This window comes from Rhinopithecus roxellana, chromosome 7 (genome assembly GCF_007565055.1).
Source record: "Rhinopithecus roxellana isolate Shanxi Qingling chromosome 7, ASM756505v1, whole genome shotgun sequence".
In the NCBI taxonomy this organism is placed as follows: Eukaryota; Metazoa; Chordata; class Mammalia; order Primates; family Cercopithecidae; genus Rhinopithecus; species Rhinopithecus roxellana.
The window spans coordinates 72,583,411-72,600,581 of NC_044555.1; the positions used below are offsets into that span (position 1 = coordinate 72,583,411).

At 41.3% G+C, this 17,171-nt stretch overlaps 1 protein-coding gene across 2 annotated transcripts in view; it reads left to right on the plus strand.

Annotated features, from left to right (window-relative positions):
• The window catches only part of STS (steroid sulfatase), a 205,733-nt gene that overhangs the window by 25,178 nt on the left and 163,384 nt on the right, over positions 1-17,171 (plus strand). The gene's annotated exons all lie outside the window — the stretch shown is intronic.

The window sequence follows — 17,171 nt, forward strand, 5'->3', positions numbered from 1 at the left end:
TTTTCTCAGTCAGTGTTATTCACTTTATTTCATTTTATTCTGGGGCACATGTGTAGGATGTGCAGCTTTGTTACATAGGTAAACATGTGCCACGGTGGTTTGCTGCACAGATCAACCCATCACCAAGGTATTAAGCCCGGCATGCATTAGGTCCTTTTCCTGATGCTCTACCCCCCACCTATCCTCCCCACACAGGCCCCAGTGTGTGTTGTTTCCCTCCCTGTGTGCATGTGTTCTCATTGTTCAACTCCCACTTGTAAATGAGAACATGGGGTGTTTGGTTTTCTGTTCCTGTGTTAGTTTGCTGAAGATAATGGCTTCCACTTTCATCCATGTCCCTGCAAAGGACATGATCTCATTCTTTTTTGTGGCTGCATAGTATTCCATCCAGTATATGTACCACATTTTCTTTATCCAGTCTATCATTGATGGACATTTCGATTGATTCCATATCTTTACTATTGTGAATAATGCTGCAATGAACATACACGTGCATGTATCTTTATAATAGAGTGATTTATATTCCTTTGGGTATATACCCAATAATGGGATTGCTGGGTCAAATGGTATTTCTGGTTCTAAATTTTTGAGGAATCACCACACTGTCTTCCATAATGGTTGAACTGATTTACATTCCCACCAACAGTGTAAAAGTGTTCCTACTTCTCTGCAACCTTGCCAGCATCTGTTGTTTCTCAGCTTTTTAATAATTGCCATTCTGACTGGTGTGAGGTGGTATCTCATTGTGGTTTTGATTTGCATTTCTCTAATGATCAGTGATGTCGAGCTTTTTGTCATATGTTTCCTTGCCGCATGAATGTCTTCTTTTGAGGAGTGTCTGTTCATGTCCTTTGCTTACTCTTTAATGGGGTTGTGATCAACTCTTTTCTTTTTGAAAACTTTATCCTGCAGATCAAATATTGCTCTGAAGTGGACTGTAATGAACAAGGACAGATAGGTTGTTGAAGTGAGAGTGGTAGAATCTTTGGGAGAAAGTGGCCATACAGTTTTAGAATCTATAATGGTAAATGACCAACATAGTTTGGCATGTGCATTGGGGTTTGGGAAAACAGAGTTTAGCATTGTTCAGATAAAAATATAGGTATTATCTCCTGGCCAGGGACTCTGAGGAAGAAACAGCTCAAGTGCTAGGATGTACTCAAACATGAAATGTCTGCACATACAATCACAAAACCATAAAATATCCAACAGAGAAGGGAAAAAAAGAAGCATTGAAAGAAAGCAATGTGGCCCTATAGGGTTTCTCTTTAATGAACCTAGACTTTGAAAGAGAATATTTGAGAAGTTGAAGAAGGGCTAAAGGAATGGCTTACCTTTCTATATATGATGTTAAGAAGACCAAAATCCCAAAGGTACTGATAAGACTGATGAGTAAAAGACTCAACTTCATTCCCTCATTTGTAGGTCTACCCTGATTCAATCTCCTTGCCCTTTCACCAGACAGCATACCTGCTGCATCAAAACTAACCCATCACCCTTACCCTCCATTTAAACTGCATGCAACTTCTGAAACTGTAATAACAGACATTTACTCACCAAGAATTGGCAGGGGATGACATTTTGCCATATTTTGGGTTGAACTCTAAAGAGTGGTAATGAGGTTCTTTGAGACAATTGCATGGAAGTGCTCACCTGATTCATTCCAAAGTGCTGACTGACAGCCTCACCTGCATTTTGGGGATTCCTTGTCAGATTGATCTACTCATAAGGAGTAAGCCTCTTTTTGCATTCTTCAGCATCCCAAATTTATCCCTCGCCTGGAATCCCAAACATCACAGTTGCTCCTCTCACATTTAGTAGGAAATTTTGCTCTAAAACCTCTGAACAAACAAGCAAACAAACTAACTGACAGGCACCAAATGAGTGTCATCAGATCTGCCTCCCTAACTTGTTGTACTCAGTCCTTAGACAGGCCCTGATTGTAAGCTGCTGTGATGATTCCCCACTTGGCTTCACAAAGCCACCTTCCTTCTCAAAACGCTTGATCCCATCAGGTCCACATCCATGCCTTCATGTCTACTGACATCTAACTGGCATTGGCGTCTTCTGGAACTTCTTTTCCAAGATCAGAATTGATATTTTCATTGTCAAACCCAATCAATACCTTTGTGATGATTAACACTTCTGGTTATCCCCTTTGTTTCAGTATCCAGGGAGACAGCGTTCATATCATGAGTGATGGTGGGGACAATTCCAGAATCAGAAAACCTAGATCCAAATTCTGTCTTTTTCACATAGAATCTGAGCTTGTTAAAAAAAAAAAAAAAAAGCCAGATGCAGTGGTTCATGTCTGCAATCCCAGCACTTTGGGAGACTGAGGCAGAAGGATCACTTGAGCCCAGGAGTTTGAGACCAGCCTAGGAAATGTGGCAAAACCCTGTCTCTACAGAATTTTTTTAAAAATACAAAAATCAGCCAGACGTGGTGGTGCATGCCTGTAGTCCTACTTACTCTGGAGGTTGAAGTGGGAAGATAACCTGAGGCCAGAAGGTTGAGGCTGTAGTGAGCCATGATCATGCCACTGGACCCCAGCCTCGGTGACAGAGTGAAATCTGGTCTCAACAAAACAAAACAAAACAAAACAAAACCCCACCTCTGTACATGTCAGCTTCTCCACTCCACCTATAAAATGGGAAGGAACAAATGACATGATTACAAGTTATAGTATCTGCAGAGTGAAGATAACACCCAGCATATTGTTAGCCCTTAGTACACGATAATGGCAGTGACCTTGTTTGTTTCCTCCAGCGTGAGCTACAAGTATTTTCTAAACTCAATATGATCAAAATAAATTCTTTAGTGTCTCTTTTCTAGATTGACTGCACCTTCAGTACTTCCTCGCTCAATCAGTGGGGTCCTCCATTATCCAGTTCATGGGCTAGAACCATTTATTCTCCATGCTCTTATCCACTTAGTCATCTGTTTGTTTGGCTGAGTTTCCAAAATACCTCTTGAATTTACTTCCACTCTGTCTCCATGGTTACTGCCTTTCAGCCTCATCCTTAGGACTTTGACAATAATACACCATTTGGACATCTGAGCACCACCTCCCTTTTTGTGGTAAAAGTCTGTGATTTTCTTTCCATGTTCCTACCTTGCCTCTCTACTCACCCTCAGCTTCTGTGCTTACCTGGTTCCTTACTAGTCCCTTAGTTTATCTCCTTTCCATTCAGAATATTCTTTGAATGTGGGTTTTGTACTGGCACTTTGAAACAATTTCCATTGTTTTCCAATAACTCCCTGATCAGTCTAGCTCTAAAGTCACTCTTGGGTAATTTGGCCAATAATCCATGAATACCAAGATTTCACAGGATCACAGGGATAAAGGATTTGACAGCCAAGGGTGATATCCATGGTAATAGCCAATGAGAGGAATGCCTTTTGTGCAAAGTGGAAGAAAGTTGATTAGGAATGGGGTAGGCTTGGAAAACCAACCAATACTGAGATAGCTGGCATACTCCGGCAGCTGGGTTTTAGAGCAGAGCACACATGGATGTGGAAGATCTAGAAATTGATTTCCTTAGAGCATCCCAACCTTTTGCACCCCATCAGCATGTCTTTGTGTATCTTTACAAGTAGGTGTATTAGTCCATTCTCACACTGCTATGAAGAAATACCCAAGACTGGGTCATTTATAAAGAAAAGAAGTTTAATTGACTCATAGTTCCACATAACTGGGGAGGCCTCAGGAAACTTACGACCATGGCAGAAGGGGAAGCAACATGTCCTTCACATGACAGCAGGAGACAAAAGAATGAGAACCCAGTGAAGGAGGAAGCCCCTTATAAAACCATCGTATCTTGCAAGAACCTAATCGCTGACAAAAGAATAGCATGGGGAAACCACCCCCATGATTCAAGTACCTCCCACCAGGTTACTCCCACAACATGTGGGGTTTATGGGAACTACAATTCAAGATGAGATTTGGGTGGGGACACAGCTAAACCATATCAATAGGTGAGCCCCAGTTTGAAGACTAGTGGCTTAGATTATTGGATTTGGCTTGACACTGGTGTCGTTTTCTGCAAAACTCTGTTAGATCTACAGTCTACCCATTTTGCCTCTATGAAAATAATTTTCCTACAGCGTGTATCATTTTTCTTTAAAAACTTACCTCCTCATACTGGCAAAACTCTTGCTCCTGGCCCTCTGAGATAATCCAGGATCATCTCCACATCCCCAAACCCTTAACATAATCACATCTACAAACTCCCTTTTGCCATGGAAGGAAACATTCTCAGGATCAGAGTACTAGAATGTGGATATCTTTGGGGGCTGTGATTCTGTCTACCCAACTTGGCTTCCATTGATGTAGTTTGTAAAGATGGACCTTGATCAAAATCTTTTGTGGGCATATCACTTAGCCATTTATATGTTTAGGAGTTCATTAATAATATGTAGCATTGTTTGCGAAAATAAAATCATAGTTATATAAATAGTAGTGTTGATTTAATTCATAAGTAATGTGAAACATGAATTTTCTGTGTCATCACATGTCAATTTTATACAACATATAATTTTAATTTTTAAAAAATATATATTATATATATATATGTGCGTGTGTATATATTTTTTTAGGGGGGGGAGTTGGGACAGGGTGTCACTTTGTCACCCAGACTGTCATCCTCTCACTGGCTGTTACCATGGATATCACTCTGTCACCCAGGCATGATGTCAGTTCACTGCAACCTCCGCCTCCTGGGTTCAAGTGATTCTCATGCCTCAGCTTCCCAAGTAGGTAGAATTACAAGCACATGCTACCACACTCGAATAGTTTTTGTATTTTTTTGGTAGAGACAGGGTTTCACCATGTTGGCCAGGCTGGTCTCGAACTCCTGACCTCAAGTGATCCACCCACCTCGGCAAAGTGCTGGGATTACAGGTGTGAGCCACAATACCCGGCCTTAAATTTTTTTTTAAAGACAAGGTCTCACTCTGTTGCCCAGTCTGGAGTGCAGTGGCTCAATCATGGCTCACTGTAGCCTCAAACTCTTGGGCTCAAGTGATTCTTTCACTTCAGCCTCCCAAGTAGCTGGGACCATAGGCATGTGCCGCCATTTCTAGCTAATTTTTTGGAGAGACAGGGTCTCACTATGTTGGCTAGGCTGGTCTTGAACTCCTGGCAAGCAGTCCTTTCACCTTGGCCTCTCAAAGAGCTGAGATTACAAGTGTGAGTCACCATGCCCACAATAGAGATTTTTTTATTCTGATTGATATACTTGAGCCAGTTCAGGGATATCTGATGGATATAGAGAGAGACAAAGGTTTTGGTACAGTAAATTAATTAATTCTGTTAAGACAAAGCACATAAACAAATCAGAATGTTCTTCATCATAATCAGACATGTGCAAAAATTTAAAGTAAGTTTTGCGCTTTCTGTTGGTTGATCGATTGCTACCCGAGCTTCAGTGCTGAGATGCGCTATCTCTCTGTTCAATGATGCTGCCTTTTGGTGTTTGTTGAACAATTTTTCATCGAACCTAATTTGGAGAACATGATGTTTAGCTGTAGATACAATGAAGGGAATTTCAGCTCTTTCCGGCTTCATATACTCCCACTCCTGCTTCGTGGGCAGCAGGGGTATAGCCTGCGTCGGCTGAGTTCGTCCGTTTTCCCCTCACTGTTGCCTTTGATTTTGTCCTTTTTCTTAAGTTCCTCTCTCCATTCTGAAAACATTCTCAAGGGCTGAGCTCCTGCAAAATCCTTTCAATTCTGAATACCCTCAAGTAAAACATTATTCTTTCCTTTCCTAACCAACTTCTCATGAAAGTGGTTAACTAGCTTTCTCTAGTCCCTCTCATGAAAGTGATAATGGGCTCTCTCTGTCCTCTCTCTGTCCTTCTCAATCATGAAAGTGGTAACTGGCTTTATCTAGTCCTTCTCATGAAAATGATAACTAGCTTTCTCTAGCCCTTCTCCTGAAAATGATAACTAGCTTTCTCTAGTCCTTCTCATGAAAGTGATAATGGGCTCTCTCTGTCCTTCTCATGACAGTGATAACTGGCTATCTCTAGTCCTTCTCATGAAAGTGGTAAGTGGCTTTCTCTAGTCCTCATGAAAGTGGTAACTGGCTTTCTCTAGTCCTCATGAAAGTGGTAACTGGCTTTCTCTAGTCCTTCTCATGAAAGCGGTAACTAGCTTTCTCTAGTACTTCTCCTCTGGTTTCTTTCTTATTCATAGACTCTCCTGCATGGTACATGTATTCACACCCAAGTCTCTGATTTCAAAACCAACCAGCAATGGAACAGCAGGAAACATCAGTGTTCCCACTTGTCAAAAAGTCATTTCTTCACAGGCATCTGAGATTAGTCACCAATCTGCTGTCAATGAATGAGTGTATCTAAAAGATTCAAAATACTGATTCTAAGAACTCATAGAAACAACAGTACCATGGCGGTTACCAGAGGCAGAGGGTGCAGGTGGAAGAATGGGGAGATGTTGGTGAAAGGGTACAAAGTTCCAGTTAGACAGCAGAAATAAGTTCAGGAGATCCATTGTACAACATGGTGACTGTAGTTAATGGTAATGTATACTTGAAATTTGGTAAGGGAGCAGAGCTTTAATGTTCTTAATCACAAAAACTGAGAAGTATATAAGGTGATGGATATATTAATTGACTTGATATGATCATTCTACATTGTATGCATATAAAGAACAGTCTTCAGATTATAATTCCTAGGGAGTGTTCCTCATACTCTACAGCAGTGGTCCCCAACGTTTGGGAGCAGTTTTGTCAAAGACAAATTTTTCCCTGCACCTAGGGTGAGGGGGGATGGTTTTGGAATGATTCAAGTACATTACATTTATTGTGCACCTTATTTCTATTATTATTATATTATAATACATAATACAATAATTATACAACCCACCAAAATGTAGCTGAGCTTGTTTTCCTGCAACTAGACCATCCCATCTTGGGGTGATGGGAGACAGTGACAGATCATCAGGCATTAGATTCTCATAAGGAGCATCAACCTAGATCCTTTGCATGTGCAGTTCACAATAGAGTTCATGCTCCTATGAGAATCTAATGTGGCTACTAATCTGACAGGAGGCAGAGCTCAGGTGGTAATGCGAGTGATGGGGAGTGGCTGTAAATACAGGTGAAACTTCACTCGTTCGCCTGTTTGCCTGCTGCCCACCTCCTGCTGTGCAGCCAGTTCTTAACAGACCGTGGACCAGTACCAGTCTGTGGCCCTGGGGTTGGGGACACCTGCTCCACAGAGTCAGCATACAGGTGGAAACAGCCTTGACTCTCACATTCTCCAAAGCTCGCAGGCAAAAATTGGACATCGGCTGTCCTGAGGTTACTTCTGCCTGTAAAACTAGGTGTTAATTTAATGAATGTTACTGCAGTGGGGGGGAGTAGTAATCAACTATTAGGTAATTCATAAAAGTCATCAGTTGAGAGAGCTGACAAGCTCCATAAATTCCCCCAGCTACCCAAGATTAATAATTTTATACTGAAAGCAAGTAATTATGAATTTGCCTCTAAATCACTTTTTAAAAATCCAACTCAAAAGTTGACAAACTGTCTTCATAAGTCAGACACCACTTATCAGCCTGTTCACAGCATGGAAAACTCAGAGCTGCCTCTCCTTGATGGCATGCTTCTAAATGCAGTAACTCAGTCCTGCTGTCTTAAGGAAGGCAATGTTTAATGCCCATTAAGGGAACCCTTCTTGTTTTGGTAGGCAGGGCCGCTATGTCTGCTCACCAAAGAATATGGATGCTATTCGATGGTAAAGTGACAAACAAAGTAGTGCTTAACCACTTATGCTTTTAAAGTTCTGCACACATTTATGAATTCAATAAAGTGTCATTTTTCAATGGAATTGTTAGAACCCCAAATCTCAGTGTTACACAATATACCCGTGTAACAAACCTGCACATGTACCCACTTAATCTAAAATTTAAAAAGAAAAGAAAAGAAGAAACTATTGTTTTTTAGCCTATAAGGTTAAAAATACAAATACCAGTCTGTTGTCAGATCCTGGAGACATCAAATCAAACTCATTTGATGAAGCTGTCATTATGAACACATGGGTTAATAAAGGAAGTACAGGGCAAGACACATAAAGAGTGAAGAATAAGAGGTACTGTTTTAGAGCCTCCTGTGAAGGTAACTGTAAGGTGTCAGGAGAAACACCCTCAGAGCATCCGAAGTGACTCTGCAAAGGACCCCTGGAGTGTGCTGGTCCAGGGCTCACAGTGAACTGGCCTTTGGCCCATGAACCTGGGCATCCCCACCAGACACCTGGCACAGCCCACGTGCATGCCAACATCACCTAGAGGCAATGGGTTTCAGGTTGTTTACTGACCTAGCTCTGGCCTTGAAAACTTGGCAGCAGTTTCAGGAGTCTCCTGTTTGAGGCTGAGATGAAGCTTATTTGTTCTATGGGCTGATGCTGCAGGGATGCCTTTGAAAAACAAACAAACAAAAAACAATGATCAAGCTGGGTGTGGTGGCTTATGCCTATAATCCCAGCACTTTGGGAGGCTGAGATGGGTGGATCCCTTAAGCCCAGGAGTTGGAGACCAGCCTGGGCAATATGATGAAACAAAAAATATATATATACAAACCAGTGGCACACGCCTGTAGTCCCAGCTACTTGGGAAGCTAAGCTGGGAGGATTGATTGAGCCTGGTAGGCAGAGGTGGCAGCATGCTGAGATTGCATCACTGCACTCCAGCTTGGTCAACACAATGAGTCCCCCTGTCTCAAACAAACAAACAAAAAACCTCAAAACAACCAATGATTATTTTTGTCATACCTTCATTCTGTTTTCCAAGCATCCCCCGATATTGGCTTTTTCTGTCAATCATAGAGCAAGCACTTACTAATTCATCCCACAGTGGTTGCCAGAAAGAGTTAGGGTCTAGCTGAAGAGGAGGGAGGTTAAGCTATTGCACACGTGCATGCTGTAGGGGTGGGCTCAGTACTGATCCTGTGTCCTCACGTGTGGGGTGCTGGCTTCCTCTTGAGCCAGTTCTATTCCCCTGTCCTCAGCTCTGGCAGATACTTCTTATCATGGGGTGGCTATAACTTGCAGCAAGGCCTCCTGGATAGCTTTTGGGGCCGGGTACGTAACTACAAGCAGAAATGGATTCTAGCATTCCCACTGACCTTTCACCACTCTGGTCCTTGTGCCTGTAGTGTCTTTCATAAACACAACCTATTATTGGAGTGCTTGGTGGAATATTGGATAGGAAAGTGCTTTGAACAACAGTAAGTGCACATGGATTGTATAAGGTCCCTGGGGTTGATTTATGGGTGCTGCTTTGAGAAATGATCGAAATGAGGAAATTTATGACAATTCTCAGATATGACAAAAGACAGTGAGCTCCCAATCAGCCTTGCCTTCCCTTTCCCTACCTCTCTAGACTCTGCGGGGGCTGGTAATCTGGGGCCTCCATCAGTTCTTACAGAAGGGACCTTATATCAGTTCCTCCATCAGTTCTGCTTGCAATAAGCTGAATAGTCCCCCCAAAATCATGTGATTCCCACAACCTCAGAGTGTGACCTTTTCTGGAAATAGGGTTATGGCGGATGTAATTAGCAAAGTTAAGATGAGGTCATACTGGAGTAGGGTGGGCCCCCATCCAATATGACTGGTGTCCTTCTCAAAAAAGAAGACACTTGCAGAGGCATGATGTGAAGACACGCAGCACAAATGTCCTATTTCCACAGAGGCAGAGATTCGGGTGATAGATCTATGAGCCAAGGAGTGCCAGCAATCAAATAAATGCTTTGTATTTTGCTTGATTTTTTTTTTTTTACATTTACAGTTTTTATACAGGTTGATATTTATAAGATTTACTTTTGCACAGGTCTTCATGTCCAATTCTGTGTTAATCTTAAACCCTAAGACTATTCATAGTTCCCCAGGAGAAACCTTCAGAACTCATTGAACAGTTTAAGCAATAAATCTGCAAATGCTTAGTAAGACCTTCCTCTGTCTGCCGCTAGACACAACCTTGTGGACAATGGAAATAAAAAGAAGATGTGGCTTCCATTGGGAGAATTACACAGTGGATTTAGGGAGACAAGATGTAAATGCCCCCCACACTAAGACGCGAAAGGGCAAAATCACTTGCCCAAGATCACACAAGTAATGACTCACAGAACTAGAATTTGAGCCTCACTGTGCCTGATCTACAGCTAAGGTTTTTACTGTTTCCTGAGGCACACAGAGTTGGTTACAGTGGATATTAATCGCATCACCAATGTAATCTTGCAAATGAAGACATTTCCATTATGTAGAGCATAGGAATGAGAATAATCAAATGATTCCAAATGCCTTCCATTCTTTTTGAGATTTCAAATCACCAATTAGCTCTTTCAAAATTACAATACTGGCTTGGGGTGTGATGGCTCATGCCTAATCCCAGCACTTTGAGAGGCCAAGGTGTGTAGATCATCTTAGGTCAAGAGTTCGAGACCAGCCTGGCCAACATGGCGAAACCTCATCTCTACTAAAATTACAAAAATTAGCCATGTGTGGTGGTGGGCACCTGTAATCCCAGCTACTCAGGAGACTGAGGCAGGAGAATCACTTGAACCCAGGAGATGGAGGTTGCAATGAGCCGAGATCATGCCATTGCACTCCAGTCTGGGCGACTAAGCAGGACTCAAAAAAAAAAAAAAAAAAAAAAAATTGCAATACCCTTAGCGTAAATGGAAGACTAGCAATTCTCCCACCCTGAACAAGTCAAAAAGTAGCTTGAGCAACTATGCAAAACACAAATAAAATTCATTGGCCAGTCAGTTTGAAACTATCTCCAATGCGTAAGGAAGCAACAGAAGAAAATTCTGCAGTTGAAATTCTTCTCCTTTATTGGGTCAACATTATGTTTAGCTGATTTAGGGAATTAGATTCATCATAAATTCAAATCTGGTTCTATTTTAGGCATCAATGCCTTTTTTTTTTTTTTTTTTTTTGTGACGGAGTCTCGCTCTGTCGCCCAGGCTGGAGTGCAGTGGCGCAAACTTGGCTCATTGCAAGCTCTGCCTCCCAAGTTCACGCCATTCTCTTGCCTCAGCCTCCTGCATAGCTGGGACTACAGGCACCCGCCATCATGCTCGGCTAATTTTTTTTTTGTATTTTTTAGTAGAGACAAGGTTTCACCGTGTTAGCCAGGATGGTCTCGATCTCCTGACCTCGTGATCTGCCCGCCTCGGCCTCCCAAAGTGCTGGGATTACAGGCGTGAGCCACCGCGCCTGGCCAATGCCATTTTATAGTTAGGCTCAACTACCAAAAATTCTAGCATTTTCCATCATGGTCTTAAAATAAACCCAGACTCCCTGCAGCATTACTGAGTTTCCATCATGCAAAATGAAGAAATAATCGCCTGGAAATTTTCAAAAATCATTTTGCATTGCCAATTAAAAATTTACTCCTGCAAGACAGGGGGCTTCTGTAAATCAGGAATGTGAAGGATTTGGTCTGATAATTCCAGGTGTTCTTCATGTATAGAGTGACACTTTGACATCTGCTTTGATTAAATTCAGGGTATTTCCACAGTCTTGGGTGACACATGCTGAATATTGATACACATCCCAAGTATCTCACCTGAAGCCCTGAGAGCCAGGTGTTTTCTGGAATTCAGTTATGCATATTTTAGGAAGATAATATATGCCTTTACCGTACCTCCCAAGACACCCTCGGCAGGTGAAGGCAACTTTTAATAATCAAACACGTTAATATTTTTGCAGAAAAATGTATGACTATTCCTCCCGGTGGGATGCAGGAAGATCACAAGTGGTATAATATAGTGCATTTTGTAGTAATGCACTGGTAAATTAAATTGTGTGATGACAGAGCATCAATACCATGGGCACTTCCGATTTCTAAGTAAAACATGAGAGAGAGTCAATTCAGAATAAGTTAAATACCTTTACATATACTTGCAACATACATCTGTGACCTCTGGTTGCTTCGGTTTTTTGGCAAGAGGTTGCATCAGGGCTGTCATAGGTCTCTCACTGAGTCTCAGTTGGCCACATGTTGATGGCCAGAGAATAAGAATGATCAGGGAACTTATTCTCCAAGGATGAAATGGCAATGTGAAAAATGACCGTTTAGAAGACTTCTCCCATTGCCATCTGCCCTTTGAACCTGGCATTCTCTCAGAGCGTTTTTGCTAGTTGAATGAATTGTCTTACCCACTCATTCTCAAGGCCAACAATGAACAGATCACACATTCTAACCCTATCATCTAGGTCAGGATTTGCAAACATTTTCTGTATAGGACTGCATAGTTAATGTTTTCGGTCTTGTGGAGGATACAGTCAGCTCTGCAATTGTAGTTCAAAAGTAGATGTATAAAGGAATGGGCATGGTGTATTTCAATGAATCTTTATTTACAAATACAGGTAGTAGGCTGGGTTAGGCCCATGGCCATATTTAGGTGACCCCTGTTGCATGGCTTTTTTTTTCACTGTGGTTCACAATTCCATTATTATAGTTACTATTATTCTCATGCTTATGAGTATATGACAAACATAGAGTTAAAGAAAATGCGCATCTGCTCTTGATGGAATACAAAATTCCTTGGCCATGAGGTTATATTAAATACATTTCATATTGAGGAAAAGAGCAGTACCTGAAACATTTCATTTTTAATGAAGTCTGAAGGAGGGAGGACACTCCAGAAACTATATTATTTTATACTTTTTCTGTTAGCCCCGATTGTCTGCTACTGGTATGCTTGTTATTAGATTACTCAAAAAATGTTTCTCAGGAAATTCCTATTTACATGGTGATGAATAGGTACATTTCCATCATCGTGGATGTTGGCTTTTTCCAGTTGCTGACAACTTTACTTTGTGTTTGCCTTTGAGTGTTGACACAACAAAGAACTGTCAATCCAAGCTTACAGACCTGCCTCATGTTGGCTTTTGGTAGATGTTGTGAATGGCACAAGATTGGACAACAAGGTCTGCACATATTTGTGTCTTTCCACAAGATTGAACTTGTGACAATGTTTATTCAGTCATAAAAGCCACAAGAGCCAATTCTCCTTAGTGCTAAGTACTCCTTATTACTTCTTAGTACTTCCCATTCACTTGGTAGCCACAGCCAGGGACACACAGGCTCAAGCCAATTTACAACAGTCAATGTTGCATACCAAACATGGCAGTATACTTAATCAGTATATAAATGTTCTAGATTAAACATTCCACAACACACAAAGTAACATTTAACATCCACATAAAGGGGATAGGAAAAGGAGTTAATGAACCAGTCCACGAAGAGTGATGTGGACAAGGAGAGTGTCCCGGGCTGGTCTGGATGATCGCCCACGTCTTGTAAAGAAGAGGCCTTGATTTGGGCAGAGGGTTCAGTGGCAGGTGCATGGAGGTGACCACGAGTGACAGCAACACGGGGTCTAGTGCGGTGGTCATGTGGAACAGGTGAAGTCCTGCTCTTTTTTCCCCCTGAGTCCTCTGGTGAGGGGTGACAGTAAAGGGTTACAACCTCATCTGGTTGGGTGCAGTCTGTATTGATTGGGCGAACATCTGGTCCTATTGGGAGGATGCCTTCTGAAAAGCAAGATGGAATCTTCTCCTAAGATGGAGTCACTTACATCAAGAGTGCTCCTATACATTAGAGTTTCTCTAGGATTATAGCTTAGTAGCAAGGTGGGCTATTTGATCAGCAAGATGAGGCTGTTTGATCAGCATCATAAATATTTTCGGAAATAAACTGTTTTTTAAAAAATCAGATATCGTCTTAGGTCAAGTCATGGGAAACAGATTCTGAAGTGCTCAGTAGATTTTTTATGGGGAGTGTATTCTTGGGGTCAACACTTTCAGGGGAGTGAGGAAAGGAAATTGAGTCCAAGGGAGGAGTTGAGTAGCACAGCTGTTGCAACAAAGACCTCAGCTCATTTCAGAGGGAGCTCTGGAGCCAGGAAGGTCCCTCAGAGGTTTCCCACCTTGAGGCAAGGAGATGCTGTCCCCTTGGAAAAGGCAGTTCTCTTTGACCGAGGCCGATTTCCAGAGACAGACTTTGCTAAGTGTGTCAGCCATCAAAACTACCACCAGCAGCTGGGGGAGGAAGACTTGGGTCTTCCCTTGACATCTAAGTTCCTACCACAGCACCCACCAAGGACGTTCTCTGTGCAAATTCCTTGGCACCATATTCTATATCTTCCTCTTCAAAATATACTTTTTCACCCTGGATTACCATTTACCCTTGTAAATTCCTTCAGTCAATCTCTGGAATATTCACACTGGTTTTCAGTGTTTACTTCTACATGGAATGTTCTGGAAGCTTTCATGAGAAAGTAGGATAAATGACTCATCCTAGTTTGCCTGAGACTGTTCCTGTTTGAAAACTGGACCTCATCAGTCCTGGACACACTGGAATGTGGTTTACCCTATGGCAAACCAATCAGTCAAATTTCAACAACTAACCTTTCTACTTATTTCCTGTCTTCCTAAATATACTACAGTCAGTCTTCTTTAATAACTACACTGCCTGGGCTATGGCTAAGGACAAATGCATTCTCTTCTTCTTCTCACTGTTGAACATAGGATGCCTTTAACTCTTTTTGACATTTTCACAGTCAAAATTAAACCCGTGCCATTAAACCTGAAGTCACAACAAAGTAACACAATAGTAATGAACATCAGAAGCCGATAGACTGAGAAAAGACTGATGCCTCAAGTTGATTGAGTCTGGGTTTTGATGCTCAATACAACAAAATGGGCATTACAAAAATCATTTGGTTTTCAGGACTTTTTGTGTCTCAGAATTACGGACAATGGATGGCAAACTCCATTGCCATTCTTAGATCATTATCATTTTCAGTCTTGTACAACTGGAATTTCATTTGGAGGGGACATGCAAATGAGAAAAATGGTCAAGCAAATGACAGTTATGAGGATTATAGATAAACAGAGACTCAAGGGGATAAAGATGCATACTTATTATTTTTGAACACACAAATCAGAATGTAGGTTCCTCATAATAAAACAGGCTTAACCAATCTTCTTGCTCTGTGACTATAGTTTGGATTGTATATTTTATCAGAAGAGACTTATTTTCATATAACTTGTGATAGTAACAGAGGAATCACCATAATTACTAGGTGTGATTGTTTGAGTCAGCTGGGTACCATTTCCCTCCACTCCTAAAACCTATTTGCCTGTGCTTGTGGCCACACCCACTTTAATGAGCATTGGATGAGTGATCTAACACAGCATTCCTAAACCTTGGCACTATTGACACTTGGGAGAAGACCATGCTTTATTGATTGAGGGTGAGCACTGGGCTGTATAGTTCTTTGTGGTGGGGGCTGCCTTGTGCATTATAAGATATTTACCAGAATTCCTGCCCTCTGCCTATTGGATACCATTAGCATCCCCCAAATTGCAACAACCAATCCTGTTTCTACATATCATCTTCTGTTCCTGGTGGGGTAAAATTACTCCTGGGTGAGAATCCATCTAATACTAATTTAAAAAATGTCCTTGGAACGTGGACCTTTAGATTTTCCATTGTGCTGTTTCGTAGTAAGTATAGGCTCTTCATGGCAGTACCGCTGTGATAGGCATTGTGACTTAATCCCTTCAGATATGTTCTTTGTCTTCATTTCTCACTGGGGGGTTGGTAAACACTGAGTATCAAGTGTGGGTCAAAGAGCTTCCATGCTGATACCTTAAAATCTATTTTCTGTAAATAAAAGGCGGGGACAAAAAAAAAGGAAAATAATGACCTTTCTTACCTTGCAAGGAGAGACACCCAATTGTTCAAACCCACATCCATGCAATCTTAGTCTTGCCTGATGATGTCATGGTGAATGAGCAGGTGGGGAGACCCTGCCCAGTGGTTTTGTCATTCTTGCAGTGGGAGGTTAAGGATCAATGTTGACAGCACACTATTCCATTTCAACAAGAATCTAACATGAAAAGCCATGCTGGAAGATTGATTACAGTTTCAAATGCCATCTCTGGGGGAAAAAGTAACATTTCTAAGACTTTGATTGAACCTCAGAAATTGTTGCTAGAAGCCTAACTTCAATAAAGCAAAATCCACATTTACAAAAATCTATATGGAATAGTAATTTTTCTCTAATGTGATGTTCTCTTGTGATTTTTTTTTACCAAGTGGGATTATGCTTCATATTTCAAAGCATAAACAATAGATTTATACATTAATAAGTAGTTTACGGCATATACTAGATTTTTGGTCTAAATGTCAACAAGTTAAAGGAAAAGTCTTCAATAGGTTCAAAGCTATCTTCTTGGCTTTCTTCTGAGACCATTTTCTACTCATTTCTAGGACTTTGTATCAGAGGTCAAAAAATTGTTTCTGCAAAGGGTTAGATAGTAAATAAATATTTCCAGCTTTGAGGGACAAATAGTATCTGTCACAACTACTCAACTCTGATATTGTAGCACAAAAGCAGTAAGGGAGTGGAGGCAGCTGTGTTCTGATACACTTTGTATTACAGACACTGAAATTTGAGTCTTATATGCTTTTCACATATCCCAAAATAATATCCTTTTTTCAACCATTTAAGCATGTAAGCCTTCTATGAAAACAGGTATCAGGACAGATTTTTCTTGTGGGCCATTGTTTGTGCGAACCTAGCCCTATTCAGAAAATAGCTATTGAGTGTTTGCTATGGTGAACAAATGAGATGTGGTCTCTGCCTTCTTGATCCTTAGAGCTGTGGAAAGGACAGTTGTCACCTGAATAAATCAGGAAATAAATGAATCAATTATTATACAAGTAGTAATAATTGCTATCTGGGGGAAAAGAGGTGCTATGATAGTCAACAGTGGGGGAGCCTGCTTCATATAGGGTAGTGATGGAGGGCTTCCTTGCGGCAGCAGTGTAAGCTGAGACGTGAGGATGGGTAGGAGTTAGGCAGAGAGTGGGAAGAAGAAAAGTGGGGAGAGAAATCCTTAGACCAGCAGTCCCCAACCTTTTTGGCATGAGGGACCGTTTTTGTGGAAGACAGTTTTTCCATGGACAGTGGGGGATGGTTTTGGGATGATTCAAGTGTGTCACATTTATTGTGTACTTTATTTCTATTATTATTACATTGTAATATATAATGAAGTAATTCTACAGCTCACCATAATGTGGAATCAGTGAGAGACTTGAGCTTGTTTTCCTGCAACTAGACAGTC